The 18467-nt window shown below is 38.3% G+C and overlaps 1 non-coding gene across 1 annotated transcript; it reads right to left on the minus strand.

Annotated features, from left to right (window-relative positions):
- Nucleotides 1–15115: 15115 nt before the first annotated feature.
- LOC116913024 lies at nt 15116–15306 on the minus strand. Its single transcript, XR_004389571.1, has one exon. It is a non-coding gene; the product is annotated as a U2 spliceosomal RNA (small nuclear RNA).
- Nucleotides 15307–18467: the final 3161 nt, after the last annotated feature.

The following is an 18467-nucleotide window of genomic DNA, read 5'->3' on the forward strand; positions in this document are numbered from 1 at the left end:
CTACACAGTTGTTGTGTGTGTTTGTGCATAGTACATTCTATTTTAGTATTTTTGTTTTATTGGGGTGTTTTTTCTGTTATTTGATTTTTGTTTTGTTGCTTTTGGTTGGTTGGTTGGGTGGGTGGGTGGTTGGTTGGTTGGTTGTCATAAGGGTTTGAAAGAGAGAATGAACAAAAAGTTGGGTAGGTAGGGAGGTGAAGAGGATCTGGAAGTAGTTGGGGTAGGGGAAAGAATATGATCAGCACATATTGTATCAAAAATTGAAAAAAGCAGGACACCACACAGATCTGCGGGAACCCGGACAAACAGCTCCCTGTACCCAAACCACATGGGAGGGAGAGCTAGACCTTCAGAGGGGCAGACATGTCTGAGAAGCCAGAGGACACAACTCTCTGCCCACATTTCTGACTCTGGAGGAAAATACCTAGCGCCATCTGGGCCCTATGTGCACAGGGTCCCAAGAGAAGGTGGGGCAGGCCCTTCTTGTTGCTGCCCTCAAAAAGAGCTGACACCCAGGACTGAATAGCATCTCCAGGATCGAGACCAGAGGTAAGACCAACATTTCTGCTCCGAGTGACCTGCCAGGTGGACTCAGGACACATGCCCACAGGAACACCTGAAGACCAGTAGACAGGAATGACTACACGCCTGAAAATAGAATACTCTGTTCCCATAACTGGCTGAAAGAGAACAGGAAAACAGATCTACAGCACTCCTGACACAAAGGCCTAAGCACTGTCAGAAACAGCACAACAAGGTAACACCAGAGACAACATGATGGCAAGAGGCAAGTGCAGGAACCCAAGCAACGGAAACCAAGACTACACAGCATCATCAGAGCCCAATTCTCCCACCAAAGCAAACACTGAATATCCAAACACACCAGAAAAGCAAGATCTAGACTTAAAATCACATTTGATCATGATGACAGAGGAATTCAAGAAAGACATAAAGAACTCCCTTAGAGAAATGCAGGAAAACACAAATAAACAAGCTGAAGCCTATAGAGAGGAATCACAAAAAATCCCTGAAAGAATTCCAGGAAAACACAATCAAACAAGTGAAGGAATTAAAATGGAAATAGAAGCAATAAAGAAAGCAAAAAGGGAGACAACCCTGGATATAGAAAACCAAAGGAAGAGACAAGGAGCCTAAGATACAAGCATCACCAACAAAATGCAAGAGATAGAAGAAAGAATCTCAGGAGCAGAAGATTCCATAGAAATCATTGACACAACTGTCAAAGATAATGTAAAACACAAAAAGCTACTGGCCCAAAACATACAGGAAATCCAAGACACAATGAGAAGATCAAACATAAGGATAATAGGTATAGAAGAGAGTGAAGACTCCCAACTCAAAAGACCAGTAAATATCTTCAACAAAACCATAGCAGAAAACTTCCTAACCTATAGAAAGACATGCCCATAAACTTAAAAGAAGCCTACAGAACTCCAAATAGATTGGACCAGAAAAGAAACTCCTCTCGTCACATAATAGGCAAAAGAACCAAATGCACAAAATAAAGAAAGAATATTAAAAGCAGTAAGGGAAAAAGGTCAAGTAACATATAAAGGCAGACCTATCAGAATTACACCAGTCTTCTTTCTCACCAGAGACAATGAAAGCCAGAAGATCCTGGACAGATGTAATACAGACCCTAAGAGAACAGAAATGCCAGCCCGGGTTACTGTATCCAGCAAAGCTCTCAAATAACATAGATGGAGAAACCAAGATATTCCATGACAAAACAAAGTTTAAACAATATCTTTCTACAAATCCAGCGCTACAAAGGATAATAAAAGGTAAAGCCCAACGTAAGGAGGCAAGTTACACCCTAGAAAAAGCAAGAAACTAATCCTTTTGCATCAAAACAAAGAGAAGATAAGCACAAACATAATCTCACCTCCAAACACAAATATAAAAGGAAACAACAATCACTATTCCTTAATATCTCTCAACATCAGTGGATTTAATTCCCCAATAAAAAAACACAGATTAACATACTGGATACACCATGAGGACCCAACATTTTACTGCCTACAGGAAAAATACCTCAGAGACAAAAATACACACTACCTCAGAGTAAAAGGCTGGAAAACAATTTTCCAAGCAAATGATCTGAAGAAGCAAGCTGGAGTATCCATTTTAATATCGAATAAAATCGATTTTCAAACAAAAGTATTCAAAAAAGAAGAGGAAGGACACTTCATATTCATCAAAGGAAAACTCCACCAAGATGAACTCTCAATCCTAAATATCTATGTTCCAAACACAAGGGCACCGACATACATAAAAGAAACTTTACTAAATTTCAAAGCACACACTGGACCTCACACAATAATAGTAGGAGATTTCAACACCCCACTCTCATCAATGGACAGATCATGGAAACAGAAATTAAACAGAGACATAGACAGACTAAGAAAAGTCATGAACCAAATGGATTTAACAGATATTTATAGAACATTCTATTCTAAAACAAAAGGATACATTTTCTCACCACCTCATGGTACTTACTCCAAAACTGACCATATAATCGGCCATAAAACAGGCCTCAACAGATACAGAAAGATAGAAATAATCCCATGTGTCCTATCAGACCACCACAGGCTAAAGCTAGTCTTCAATAACATTAAGGAAAGAATGTCCACATATACATTGAATAATGCTCTACTCATTGAAAACCTGGTCAAGGAAGAAATAAAGAAAGAAATTAAAGATTTCTTAAAATTTAATGAAAATGAAGGTACAACATACCCAAACTTATGGGACACAATGAAAGCTGTGCTAAGAGGAAAACTCATAACTCTGAGTGCCTGCAGAAACAAACAGAAGAGAGCATACATATATCAGCAGCTTGACAGTACACCTAAAAGCTCTAGAGCAAAAAGAGGGCAAATACACCCAGGAGGAGTAGAAGGAAGGAAATAGTCAAACTCAGAGCTGAAATCAACCAAGAAGAAACAAAAAGGACTACACAAAGAATCAACAAAACCAAAAGCTGTTCTTTGAAAAAATCAACAAGATAGATAAACCCTTAGCCAGACTAACCAGAGGACACAGAGAGTGTGTCCTAATTAACAAAATCAGAAATGAAAAAGGACATAACAACAGAGCCAGAGGAAATTCAAAAAATCATCAGATCCTACTGCAAAAGCCTATATTCAACAAAACTTGAAAATCTGCAGGAAACGGACAATTTCCTAGACAGATACCAGGTACCCAAGTTAAATCAGGAACAAATAGACCATTTAAACAACCCCATAACTCCCAAAGAAATAGATGCAGACATTAAAAGTCTTTCAATCAAAAAGTGCCCAGGTCCAGATGGGTTCAGTGCATAATTCTATCAGACCTTCATATCAATACTATCCAAACTATTCCACAAAATTGCAACAGACGGAGCACTACCGAATTCCTTCTATGAAGCCACAATTACTCTTATACATAAGCAACACAAAGACCCAACAAAGAAAGAGAACTTCAGACCAATTTCCCTTATGAATATCGATGCAAAAATACTCAATAAAGTTCTTGCAAACTGAGTCCAAGAGCACATCAAAACAATCATCCATCATGATCAAATAGGCTTCATTCCAGGGATACAGGGATGGTTTAATATACGGAAAACCATCAAGGTAATCCACTATACAAACAAACTGAAAGATAAAAACCACATGATCATTTCATTAGATGCTGAGAAAGCTTTGACAAAATTCAACACCCCTTCAAGATAAAAGTCCTGGAAAGAACAGGAATTCAAGACCCATATCTAAACATAGTAAAAGCCATATACAGCAAACCAGTAGCTAATATTAAACTAAATGGAGAGAAACTTGAAGCAATCCCACTAAATTCTCAAAGTCCTAGCCAGAGCAATCAGACAACAAAAGGAGATCAAAGGGATACAGATTGGAAAGGAAGTCAAAATATCATTATTTGCAGATGATATGATTGTATACTTAAGTGATCCCAAAAGTTCTACCAGAGAACTACCAAACCTGATAAACACCTTCAGCAAAGTATCTGATATAAAATTAACTCAAATAAATCAGTAGCCTTCCTCTACACAAAAGAGAAACAAGCTGAGGAAGAAATTAGGGAAACGACACCCTTTATAATAGTCCCAAATAATATAAAATACCTCGGTGTGACTTTAACCAAGCAAGTGAAAGACCTGTATGATAAGAACTTCAAGCCTCTGAAGAAAGAAATTGAAGAAGACCTCAGAAGATGGAAAGATCTCTTGTATGATAAGAACTTCAAGCCTCTGAAGAAAGAAATTGAAGAAGACCTAAGAAGATGGAAAGATCTCCCATGCTCATGGATTGGCTGGATTAATATAGTAAAAATGGCCATTTTACCAAAAGTGATCTACAAATTCAAAGTAATCCCCATCAAAATTACAACCCAATTCTTCATAGAGTTAGACAGAACAATTTGCAAATTCACCTGGAATAACAAAAAATCCAGGATAGCTAAAACTATCCTCAACAATAAAAGGACTTCCGGGGGTATCACTATCCCTGAACTCAAGCGGTATTGCAGAGCAATAGTGATAAAAATTATATGGTATTGGTACAGAGACAGGCAGATAGACCAGTGGAATAGAATTGAAGACCCAGAAATGAACCCACACACCTATGGTCACTTGATTTTTGGCAAAGGAGCCAAAACCATGCAATGAAAAAAGATAGCATTTTCAGCAAATGGTGGCTGGTTTAGCTGGAAGTCAGCTTGTAGAAGAATGCAGATCGATCCATGCTTATCATCCTGTACAAAGCTTAAGTCCAAGTGGATCAAGGACCTCCATATCAAATCAGATACACTTGAACTAATAGAAGAAAAAGTGGGGAAGAACCTCGAATCCATAGGCACTGGAGAAAATTTCCTGAACTAAACACCAATGGCTTATGCTCTAAGATCAAGAATCGACAAATGGGATCTCATAAAACTGCAAAGCTTCTGTAAGGCAAAGGCCACTGTTGTGAGGACAAAAGGGCAACCAACAGATTGGGAAAGGATCTTTACCAATCCTACAACAGATAGAGGGCTTATATCCAAAATATGCAAAGAACTCAAGAAGTTATACCGCATGAAGACAAATACCCTTATTAAAATTGGGGTTTAGAGCTAAACAAAGAATTCACAGCTGAGGAATGCCAAATGGCTGAGAAACACCTAAGGAACTGTTCAACATCTTTAGTCATAAGGGAAATGCAAATCAAAACAACCCTGAGATTTCACCTCACACCAGTGAGAATGGCTAAGATCAAAAACTCAGGTGACAGCAGATGCTGGCGAGGATGTGGAGAAAGAGGAACACTCCTCCATTGTTGGTGGGATTGCAGACTGGTACAACCATTCTAGAAATCTGTCTGGAGGTTCCTCAGACAATTGGACATCGAACTACCTGAGGACCCAGCTATACCTCTCTTGGGCATATACCCAAAAGATGCCCCAACCTATAACAAAGACACGTGCTCCACTATGTTCATCGCAGCCTTATTTATAATAGCCAGAAGCTGGAAAGAACCCAGATGTCCTTCAATAGAGGAATGGATACAGAAAATGTGGTACATCTATACCTTGGAATATTACTCAGCTATCATAAACAATGCCTTTATGAAATTCGTAGGCAAATGGATGGAACTGGAAAATATCATCCTGAATGATGTAACCCAATCACAGAAAAACACACATGGTATGCACTCATTGATAAGTAGCTATTAGCCCAAATGCTTGAATTACCCTAGATGCACAGAGCATATGAAACTCAAGAAGAATGACCAAAATGCGAATGCTTCACTACTTCTTTAAAAGGGGAACAAGAATACCCTTGGGAGGGAATAGGGAGGCAATGTTTAGAATAGAGGCTGAAGGAACACCCATTCAGAGCCTGCCCCACATGTGGTCCATACATATACAGCCACCAAAGTAGATAAGATGGATGAAGCAAAGAAGTGCAGGCCGACAGGAATTGGATTTGATCTCTCCTGAGAGACACACCCAGATTACAGCAAATACATAGGCGAATGCCAGCAGCAATCCACTGAACTGAGATCGGGACCCCCATTGAAGGAATCAGAGAAAGGTCTGGAAGAGCTTGAAGGGGCTCGAGATCTCATATGAACAACAATGCCAACCAACCCGAACTTCCAGGGACTAAGTCACTCCCCAAAGACTATATGTGGACTTACTCTGGGCTCCAACTGCATAGGTAGCAATGTAAGCAATAGTAAGAGCACCAGTGGAAGGGAAGTGCTTGGTCCTGCCAAGACTGAACCCCCAGTGAACGTGATTGTTGGGGGAAGGGAGGTAATGGGCTGAGGATTTGGAGGGGAACACCCATACAGAAGCAGAGGGGGAGGGTTTTGGGGGATGTTGGCCAGGAAACTTGGAAAAGGAATAACAATTGAAATGTAAATAGAAAATACCCAAGTTAATAAAGATGGAGAAAAAACTGGAAAAAGAAAAGGGATGTTTTAACACAATGTTAAGAATAAAATATGTTCATAAAAGTTTGTGTTTATGTCTTCATCTACCTCAAGCCATTCCCCTCCTTACCTGCAGTTAAACTATATATAAATTTGAAGGGTCTCGATTCAATTACCTTTCTATATTTACTAGTCAAATTAGAAAAGGGCTCTGACTTCTTCAGGAGTTTATTTTAGTTATTTTAATGGTTTAGTGAGAATTCTACCAATCCTTTTTCTACATGTTTGCATTAATATACTGGTTTGTATAACAACACTTTCACAAGTACAGTACATATGTAGCTTCTTAGAGGAAGTAAACTTGCTAACCTGTATATGTCTTCTTCAACTTTGCGTATTGCTTTAAAACTAGAAGGATGATCCACTGAGCGTAGGACAAAGAAGAGCATGAAGACAGAGAGACGCAGAATGGGCAGATGGCTGGCCTTTCTGCTGAAAATATCTCGCGAATTCATCGGCATACTTCATGTCCGTGCCACACAAAGCTTTTTAAATTTAGCAGTGGAAGATTAAGTACAAACTTTTGGATTTCGCCTTCTTTTTTTATAGTGTCTCTGTTGCTAATGATAAAAACAAAACCACACAGTCTTAATTTGTAGGGCCTCGATTCAATTACCATTCTATATTTACTACACAAATTAGGAAAGGGCTCTGACTTCTTTAGGAGTTTATTTTAGTAGCAGACTTTGAATCTGAGGAGATGAAGAGTTGAAAGCAGCTATAGTCTAGGAACCGGAAAGAGACATATATTCAATGTTCTTCCTTTCACGCTGTGTCTGCGCTGCCCAAGGTGATGGCTTTCACAGCCCACTCAAGCTGTGAATATCTTTACAGGCAGGGAGCTGTCCCCTGCCGCCTTAGTAACACGCCTTGAACAAAGTATTAAAAGCTCAGAACAAGATGGCAATCTGAGTGTAATGAGGTTTACTAGTTTCTAAAAAAAAAAGAAAAGAAAAAAGAAAGGAAAAAATGAAACACCTTTGAAGCAACTGTCAGGAAATGAAGAAAGATTTGTACTACAGCAGAGAGGATTTCAGTGTCCGGTTAAAAAGAAAACTCATTGAAAAGACTTCAGGGAAATTTCTAGGAGATTAGGATCTTGTGGAGCATTTTGTTGAAGACAGTAAAGATTGTGGAGAGAGAGATAATAAAATAAGGGAGGGCATAAAGACTAGGATAAGCAACATCCCACCATTACAGACACAGTAGTTGTCAAACAATGGGAGTTAATATTAATTATGTCAGACTGTAAGAAATTTGTATATGATTTGAAAGTGATGATTAGCTTATGAGTTAAATTAGAGCTTAGAAATTAATTAAAACATTTGAAACAGACAAAATCCAAAAGTCAAAAAAGTACTTTTTAAAAGTTAAAGACTAGTAAAGGAAAGATAATGAATGTATTAATTCATCTGTAATGAAAGATTGAGGAAACTGGAATCTTGTCCCAGTGGCTTAAAAATTTATGATGACCTAGACCACAGGTGTGTGCAGTAAAAGTTTACTTGAATGAGACAGCACTGATTAATAATTTTTCTCTTATTTATCTCCATAATTGTAGGTAAAAGACCCTAATAATTTATACTTTCTTTTTTTTCCCATCATTGTTAAATTGGGTATTTCTTATTTACATTTCAAATGTTATTCCCGGTTTCCAGGCCAACATCCCCCTAGCCCCTCCCCCTCCCCTTCTATATAATTTATACTTTCAACATTGGTAATTCTTATTTTAATCACTCATATCAATCAACACACATATCAGGATCATGAAAGAAATAAGACCAACAATTGCTCTGTGCATTCAACAATTTACTGCCTTGTAAAGCTGTACAGTTCAGACGCTGAATACTATGTTTTTTCATTAGCAGAATCCCACCTGCAGCCTGTTCTCCTAACAAGAACTTGCAATCTGACCAGATGGGCTTTGCATGGGTGGTGGAGGTACCTGAAAAAGGAATATGATCCACATTTAGCTTCTGTAAAATAAAATAAGCATTATTAAAACCAAGAAACTTTACAATTTTTAATTAAGATTTTTTTTAACAAGGGGGAATTATTTTGCTCACAGCATTAGGTGGTCCGTGGTTGCTTGGGCCCATGTCTTTCAGCAAAACATAACTGCCACAGAAAAAAATGGTGAAGGAGACTCATTGTGTGCACTTGTGTGTACATATACGAGTGTGTGGGCACAGGCGTGTGTGTATGTGTGTGTGTGTGTGTGTGTGTGTGTGTATGTCCATCTAGAAGCCAGAGGTCAGTGTGGAGCATCTTTCTCAGTCACTTGTCATCTTACGTTAGTGTCACTTATTGTACCTAGAGCTTAATGATTAGCTAGGCTAGCAGGAGCTTCAGGAATCCTCCTGTCTCCACAATCGTCCAGTTAGTTACCTCCTCTTTAAAGTGTTAAATCTATCAAAATATTAACACCAGTTAGGGATCAAGTGTCCCACGCAGGAGCCAATGGAGCATACTTAACATTCAAACCATAACAAATATCCACTTGAAACTCAATTTAGAGAAAAGTTTGCCTCCACAAATATCCAAGTAGAGATGCGTATCATTTGAACCATGTGTTCTACCTTTGTATTCCCCCACCCCCTCTCACTCTGTCTTTCAGAATAGTTCAGGGTTGATACAGAGAAGTGTACTTCATATTCTTCCAGATATGTCAGTGTGGGTGCTCCCAGTCATCACATGCAGATGAAAGCCACTGCCTTGGTGATTCAGTAAAGTGCAATTGAAAATGAAATCAAAGCACTTCAGAAAAATTTTCGTTTCTAATATGTATTATTGTCGAACAGTGGGGAGTATTCAAAAATAATCACAAAAGAAAACTCTGCATATCTTCTGTTGTAGATGTGAATATGACTATGTGAATGGGATTCACCTTGTGTGGCTACTTCTTCAAATGAGTTAGTGTTTTGACAATTTCATACTAGTATCTAATGCATTTCAATTTCTCTCTTATTGCCCTTTTGTCCCTCCTCCCTGCCATCCCCTTTCCCAGACTACTAACTCTTAGTTTACTTTGTGGCTCATTTAATTTAACCATGACCGTCTGTATGACCATTAGATTGGAACTATACAATGGAACCTGGTTAGTTCAAACATTTGACAATTTCGCATACACTTAGTTTGGGGTTTCTTTATTGATTTTTATCTTGTGTGCATTGACGTTTTGCCTGTATGCACATCTGTGTGAGGATGTTGGATCCTGTCATTACAGACAGTTGTGAGCTGCATTGCAGGTGCTAGGAATTGAACCTGGGTCCTCTGGAAGAGTAGTCTGTACCCTTACCTTCTGAGCTACCTCTCCACCCTGAGTTTGGGATATTTTAACCACCACTCCCATTATCCTTTCATCATCCCCTCCCATTGAAACTTTTCTTCTTCCAACAATCTCTCTCTCTTACTTTGATGTCTTCATTTAAAAATAAAACAAACAAAATTATCCCTTCTTTTGAGAAGCAACTGCTTTCTTGTCTTTTGCAGGGGCCAGTCTATTCTTTCTTCTTCTCTCCTTGGGCACACAGCCCTATTCAATCAGCTAAACCAGTGACTTAACAGGAGCAGTGATAGCCCCAACCATGGTTCTGTCAGATTGTTGAGGGAAGAATAGAGGTCTCTTCTCCAGTGAGGACATTTCATTGATTAAGAAACCTCTGGTGCTGCACCTCTATGGCCACTATACTTAAGTCTGTTTGAGGAAAAGTCACTGGATCCAGACTTTCCAGAGCTTTTGGTGCTAATGGTTAACTTTTCCTAACAGGCAAAATGGGAAGGCCCAGTGGATACATTCACCTAATGTTTAATTGCTTAAACATTGTTGCTTGGTTTCTTTACATAAAAAAAAAATGACAGTGGCCATTGGTGAAATAATATTATGACCTAACATATTATTAGATACACTATATATTTTCTAAAAACAGGCTATGCAAATGACATATGTTATCTATCTATGATAAATGACTGATTCACTGAAAATATTAACATAAATTATTTATTTAGTATACTATGAAAACTTGCATCACCTGAAGCTATTAAAGAGAACGCATATAAATTGTGATTGGGATGCTGAAATGTAGCTCTTTATTGTTGATGGTTCTGGTGAGATAGGGATGGGAAGGACCAAGTTTTTGTTGCTGTTGCTGCTGTTGTGGTTGTTGTTGTTTAACAGCTGGCCATTGGAAGTTTGACCATAATCCAAAAAGTGTGTGGGCAAAACACATTAAATTATTTTCTGTTTTCCTTCATCTATTTTCTAGAAAGAGGTCATGAGTTGGGATCTAGACGTAGGAAGACTGGGAAGTTAGTGACATTGTGGTGCATCACGTAAAATTCCTGAATAATCATTAAAAAATATGTTGAATAAAAGAAAGAGAAGCCAATTCTATCACTATTTATAGCAATAATTAACAGGAATGAAATTCCTACTTGTTTTATTTCGTAATTATATATTGTTAATAGCTCTTTATTCCAATGTTGAAATTACATTTAATTATTTTTGTTTCCAGTTACCTCTCAAACTGACCAAATACCTGGAAATCATGCCAAAATGCTGATTGTGAGTCAGTAGGTCAGTACTGGAACTTGACACACATTACTTCTAGCAGGATCCTAGTGCTGAGGGACACCTGGGCTGGAGGTCAGCTTTAAGAAGTAAGAGATAGCTGTGAATTCTTTGTTTAGCTCTGAACCCCATTTTTAATAGGGTTATTTGTCTCCCTGCAGTCTAACTTCATGAGTTCTTTGTATATTTTGGATATGAGCCCTCTATCTGTTGTAGGATTGGTAAAGATCCTTTCCCAATCTGTTGATTGCCGTTCTGTCCTAACAACGATGTCCTTTGCTTTACAAAAGCTTTATAGTTTTATGAGATCCCATTTGTCGATTCTTGATCTTAGAGCAGAAGCCATTGGTGTTTTGTTCAGGAAATTTTCTCCAATGCCCAGGTGTTCGAGATTCTTCCCCACTTTTTCTTCTATTAGTTTGAGTGTATCTGGTTTGATGTGGAGGTCCTTGATCCACTTGGACTTAAACTTTGTACAGGGTGATAAGAATGGATCGATCTGCATTCTTCTACATGCTGACCTCCAGTTGAACTGGCACCATTTGCTGAAAATGCTATCTTTTTTCCATTGGATGGTTTTGGCTCCTTTGTCAAAAATCAAGTGACCATAGGTGTGTGGGTTCATTTCTGGGTCTTCAATTCGATTCCACTGGTCTACCTGCCTGTGTCTGTACCAATACTATACAGTTTTTACCACTATTGCTCTGTAATACTGTTTAAGTTCAGGGATAGTGATACCCCCGGAAGTCCTTTTATTGTTAAGGATAGTTTTAGCTATCCTGGGTTTTTTGTTATTCCAGATGAATTTGTAAATTGTTCTAACTCTATGAAGAATTGGATTGGAATTTTGATGGGGACTGCATTGAATTTGTAGATCACTTTTGGTAAAATGGCCATTTTTACTATATTAATCCGGCCAATCCATAAGCATGGGGGATCTTTCCATCTTCTGAGATCTTTTTCAATTTCTTTCTTCAGAGGCTTGAAGTTCTTATCATACAGATCTTTCACTTGCTTGGTTAAAGTCACACCGAGGTATTTTATATTATTTGGGACTATTATGAAGGTGTCATTTCCTAATTTCTTTCTCGGCTTGTTTCTCTTTTGTGTAGAGGAAGGCTACTGATTCCAGGGACTAAACCACTACCCAAAGACTATACATGGACTGACCCTGGGCTCCAACTGCATAGGTAACAATGAATAGCCTAGTAAGAGCACCAGTGGAAGGGGAAGCCCTTGGTTCTGCCAAGACCGAACCCCTAGTGAACGTGATTGTTGTGGGGAGGGCAGTAATAGGGGTGGAGGATGGGGAGGAGAATACCCATATAGAAGGGGAGGTGGAGGGGTTAAGGGGATGTTGGCCTGGAAACCGGGAAAGGGAATAACAATTGAAATGTAAATAAGAAATAACCAATTTAATGAAGATGGAGAAAAAAAAAAGAAGTAAGAGACAAAATATTGAGACTCCCCATGCAGTGTAGATGGATGCAAGAACAATATATTGGCAGTTGACGATTTACTCTTTAGTTCTAGCTTCTTCATTAGAAAAATGTTGTTGGGGCTGAGGAAATAGCTCAGGGGTTTACTATAGGATTTTGCTAAGAACCCATGTTCAGTTCCCAGCACCCATATGAAGCAGCCCAAAACTGCCTTATAGCTCCTGCTCAGTGGGCTCTGACAGGCCCTCTTCTGCCCTCCACAAAAACAGACATAGACATACATACAGTAAAACATGAAATAAAATCTTGGAAAAGAACAACCTTTCTAGAAAATATTAAAATATGTGATTTTTTTTAAAAAAAGCTCCCTGGTCTTTTATTATCTCATTTAATATTAAAATATTGAAATGAGTTAAACAATATTCATATGCACATAGCAGATACTTACTAGCAGTTATTGACAAGCATGGAAAATTCGCCAGAACATGTATTTTTTTTTAAAGTCTATTATTCTTAGTACAAAGGATGAGCAGCTACAGTTAGGTAACTGTGGTGCAGATTTCATGTCGGTATTCAATCTTCATTTTCTTGTAACAGTCTAGTTGACAAACAGATGCATAAGATCCTGTCATTCTCAATGAAGAAGTGAGTCTATAATTAAATGCTGTTCACACTTGAGTCGCCTAAAGTTCATACTGAAAAGACAAGTTGAAATAGTGGGGATGAGACACTCTTCTGATCAAGTGGCTTCGTAAAAATATACAGTGTAATGTGGCTGTCAATCAAAGTAGCCTCTTTAAGGCAACCTACATTAGAAAATGACATGTGATTTTTCTGCCCTTGTTTTGCAGTAGGTGCTACTTCAGAATAGTGAGCCTGATTTTAATATAAAATAGGCACGATAATTCAGAGGTTGTTGAATGTAACTGGCCCTCTAGCCAGAGGATATTGAAATATGCTGGAAAGCAATATCATTTCATCCAAGATGCACAAAATTTATCAAATGTCAGTCATAAAATTTCATTTCTTTTATCTTCTAAGATTTCCTTTTACATTCTGTTTATAAAGTAGGGGTAGTTTAGTGTATGTGTGATAGCATGGAAGTCATCAACAGGTAGGTTTCTTGTTTCAAGGTAAATGGCAAATGTTTGATTGAATGGCTGATGGATCAAGTCTACCTTGTCTTACTAATATTAAATAATAGCAATAATAATATATGAACATCTTCAGGTCTTTTGTTGTTGCTGCTCTGATCCACTCAGCTAAGTCTGCTTTGGCTTTTGGTTACTAGTCATTGTTCCACCAATGTTGTTGCCACAATTTGAAAGGACTTAATGGAGCCTCATATGAATTTATTTTGCTCAATGTTCCCTTAACATAAGAAAATGTACTAAAATGGTGTGTATTTTCATCAGAGAAATGTGAAGGTGGCTTAAGATTTGTTTTTAATTTACAGGCTAGATTTTTAAGCTAGCAGCATTCACAAGAACTGCAATGTTGTTCCAAACAACAACAAAAATGTGACATCTACTTTAAAGTCAATACATCACACCAATATTCACACAATTATAGTATGGCATTAGGAGCTTTTTCAACTTTTTGTGAGAATTTCATATATAAATACTGAATTTATATCATATCTGCCCTCTCCTCCCTCAAATTTCTATGTTCCCTGACTCGCTCGTGCCCTCATTTTTTTAACTATTATTAATACATATCTATACACACATAAATATATAAATACAACTTGCTGGTTCCATTCAGTGTTGCTCATATGTAAATATTTTAGGACTGTCTACTTGGTATATTAGATGACAAACTATAAGGCTTATCCTTGGAAAAGACTGAGCATCCCACTCATTTACTAAAGTTCTGTAGCTCTTTGTCCAGGGTTGGGGTCTTATGAGATTACCACCATCCACACTAATGTGTCAACCAATGCCAGTTACGTAGGTCTTATATGGGAAACCACATTGTTGAGACTTCAAGGGTGAAACTTCCCTGTTACACATAGAAGACACAATTTCTTAGCAGACACCTTGGTCCTCTGGCTCTTAGTAATCTTCCTGCATCCTTTGCTGAGATGTTCCCTGAGCCTCAGAAATAGGGGTTGTATTGTAGATACAGGGGTTGGGCAAGAAATGATCAGTTTTACTCTGCATTTTGACCAATTGTAGATTTGTGTAATCATACATTTTAACACTAAGCTGAGCCAATCTGAAAATGACTTCCCATGTGCCACAGGGGCTGCTTGTTTCTTCAGTCTATCTTTTTTATGAAGCAGGTCACACACTCCTTTCCCCTTGCTACCTACAGCAGGCAGAAGAGCTGGCCTTGCCCCTCACTGGCTGTTGCACTCAGGAGAGCAGGCCTTATACGTCACCTGGGCAGCACCTGTAGAGATGAATTTGGTAAGGTTCTAATGAGACAAAACTGAAGACATGAGCTCATGGGAAAGCTGGCCTCACCCCTTGTTTGCACTTGGGTGTACTAGCCAGAATAGTGTTGGAGAACTGGCTCTGGTTGTTTGGTTAAGGAGGAACTAGTGGATTGACTGACTTAGCTACTATCCAGGCCCAGATTGAGGGTTTTGAGTTGACCCGCCCCAACATCTACTCCATCTGTGAACTACTAGAGTACATAAAGGAGCAAGTCCTACAGATTCAAAGCCGCAGGATCTCCAAGACACGGGGCAACAAATGTATTATTGAGAATAGTCCTGGTGAAGATGAAGATAGTGTAACAGAAGCCAGGAAATCTTCTACACTTGATCTTAGCCAAAAGGCCAAGAAGCGATAGAAGCCTCATTGCAATGAATGGTTGCAAATAAAGATGCTTGGACAAAAGGGTGTATGTGTGACATACTGTGACACACTGCAGCTTCCATAGTATGATGGGTTTTGATGTTGCTGTTTCTGTTGGTTTTGTGTGGTGGGGCAAGGACAGAGAGCAGCTATGGAGGGATGGGGAGATGAGTAGGATTGGGGTGCATGATGTGAAATTAACAAAGAATCAATAAAAATTAATTTATATTATATATAATATAAAACAAAAATCATCTCATCAAATTTTGGCAAAACAAGCCAACAAGAAAACTAAAAAGTTCCAAGAGAAGGCACGAAAATCAGGAATGCATTCAGGAATCACACAAAAGAACTAAATTGAAAGGCGCAGAGGCACATATTTGTACAGACCCTGTGCATGTTGTTTCAGTCTCTTTGAGTTAATATGAGCTGTGCCCAAGTTGTTTCAGAGGGTCATGTGCTCCTGGTATCCTCCATTCCTTCCTTCTACCCAATTCTCCTCTTTCATGGGGTTCCTTGAGCTCTGAGAAAGAACTTGATGGAGATAACCCATTTCAAACTGTTGTATTACAAAGTCTCTCTCTCTCTCTCTCTCTCTCTCTCTCTCTCTCTCTCTCTGCTGTTAGTTTCTGTATTTGTTCCAATCTGCTGCTGGAGGAAGCATCTCTGATGATGACTGCATAAGGGCATAAGGCAGAACTCTATGAGTATTGGCCTTGCAGTCTTAAGAGAGACTTGGATGCCAAGGGCAGTCACTTCTTTTATTACTGGTTATTGAGGTAAAAATTAAAAAGGAATGTTTTCTATCAATTCCTGTGAGCCGGATCCATGGCTGCTACTCTGCCACGTGGTCCACAAGCTGACCTCTTCTAGCTATCTCCCTTTTAGCTGCCCTGTCTGCGAGATCCCCTAAGTGGTAGTTTCCACACCAACTTGGCGTGCACGCGCGCGCACACACACACACACACACACACACACACACACACCTCATTTTACCGGCCCAGCGCATTCTTACTCTGTGAGAGCAACAGAACCAGGTCTGCAAGCTCCAACTGCCTCTCAGCCATTTCTTTCACATACTGTTCTCTTTAGCCCAGTAAAATCAAAGTTCCAGAAACTTGTAATTTAGCAATTAGATTTATATGTTAAATTCTCAATCCACAATTCATCCACACAATAAATTCACTGCCAATTGATAAATATATAAACCACCCACCTAGATAAGATAAAATCAATCTAGTTCACCTAAATCTGATCCATCCTCCTGTGTAGACTCCATCTTGATCTCCCTCCTTCCTCCTCTCTCCCACCTTACAAAAACTTTGTTCCCGCCCTACTCTCTACTGTCCAATCATTGTCTTAACATCAACCAACAACTGGTGACATTGGACACTGAAGGAAAATTCTACAGACATAATTAGGATCTCTTTCACAGTTAATTATTTGCAACATTTCTACAAATCCTCGTATTTGTGGTGCATTCCTTCTTTCTCGTCACAATTTTCAAAGTGAACAAGCAGACTGAATGAGAATAATTACTGAAACAAATGGTGCTTTTGGTTAAAATCTGTATAGTAACCTCCCTTGAGTAACTTAGTACATGATGGCATATGCAGATTAACATAATTTTCAATAGGCATATCTGTTATGTTATGTACATATTAATAAGGTTTAAAATGAATAGAGCAGCTATTAGTCACATATGTGTGTGGTGATTAACCTTGATTGTCAGCTGCATAAGATCTGGGATTGATCAGAAAGTACCCTGACTGCATCTGGAAGGCTACCTCCAAAGATTAACTGAGAATGGGAAAACAATCCCCCAAAGTGGGTAGCACCTTCCAACAAGTTGCCTAATACACAGATGTCTACTACTGACTCTATTCTTGCTGAGGAAGAGTGTTTATCCTTCTTGGAGTGGAGATACGTGGTTCCACCTACCACCAACTTTTGCTGACATCATACTCTATTCTTTGAACTACCAATGTTCCCAGGAATTCTGCAGACTTTTGGTATCAGATAGGAAATTCTGAGGAACCTAGCATTGGGGTGAGGATAGCTACCCAGTTTTCAGTCTCTGAGGCATGCAGGTAGCAATTATTGGACTAGATATAACCTATTGTGTGAGCCAGTATATCCGTTTAATAGGATATACATATTCTATTCTCTCCATTGGAGAGATCTGTCTTCTACACAATGACAAATAGTGGATTCAACTATTATTATTTCTTGTGCACAAAACCTAGTCCTTTAAGATAATAAAAGTAGCCATATATGAGGCAGATTATTTTTATAATTTTTATATATTGTCACTATTGTGCTGTTGCCTAAATACTGGACTTAACACTCAGAATTGATTGTAAATTTCGAATAATTATTTGGAAATGCCATAATTGATACAATCCCATTTTGATTTTTGCTATTTTCATTATTTTTCTGGTTTGAAAATAAAGGTTATGTGAGCTCCACTGGAATTTTGGGTTAAAATCCTGGTTTAACAAGTTGCCTGCTTCTTAATGATAGGTATTAAGGGAAATGGGATTTAAATTTGCTTTTATAGATAGAAGGAGAGTGTACCCAGTTTATCCGAATCACATGGGGATTTCACCCATGATTCAGAACTAAGTAGAAATAAATAAAAGAAAATAAATATATAAATAAATAAATAAATAATAAGTAACATCAGGCAGAGTGAATACAGATATATCTTATAGAGCTATTAATAAATAAAGTCTGAGACTCCAAGTTGAGAGCTTAAAAGATAGATAGTATAAAGATATAATGCTCTAATAAGTCTTACAGGATACTCATATTCTTTCTTTTTCTGGTTTGGTTTTTTTTTCAATTTATATCACACATTTATTAAGTCAAGGAACTATAATAGGAAAATACATTTGTTTTGCTTAAAGGCATACTTGGCAATGAACCATTGTACAAATTATTAAACATCTGAAACAACAACGCATAACAGACTGTCTGCATAAAAATGTTACACAAATAAACCAAGCTTATTTACCTGTCTTAGGTCAGAAATGTAGATCAGAAGACAAAAAGAGCAATGGTTTTAAATAATGTGAATGAGTTTCAGTCTTGGCTGTGTCATTTGAGTGAGTTAGTTTCTCTGAGCCTTGGTTTCTCCATCTCATGGAACCAT

This window comes from Rattus rattus, chromosome 11 (assembly GCF_011064425.1).
Source record: "Rattus rattus isolate New Zealand chromosome 11, Rrattus_CSIRO_v1, whole genome shotgun sequence".
Lineage (NCBI taxonomy): Eukaryota > Metazoa > Chordata > Mammalia > Rodentia > Muridae > Rattus > Rattus rattus.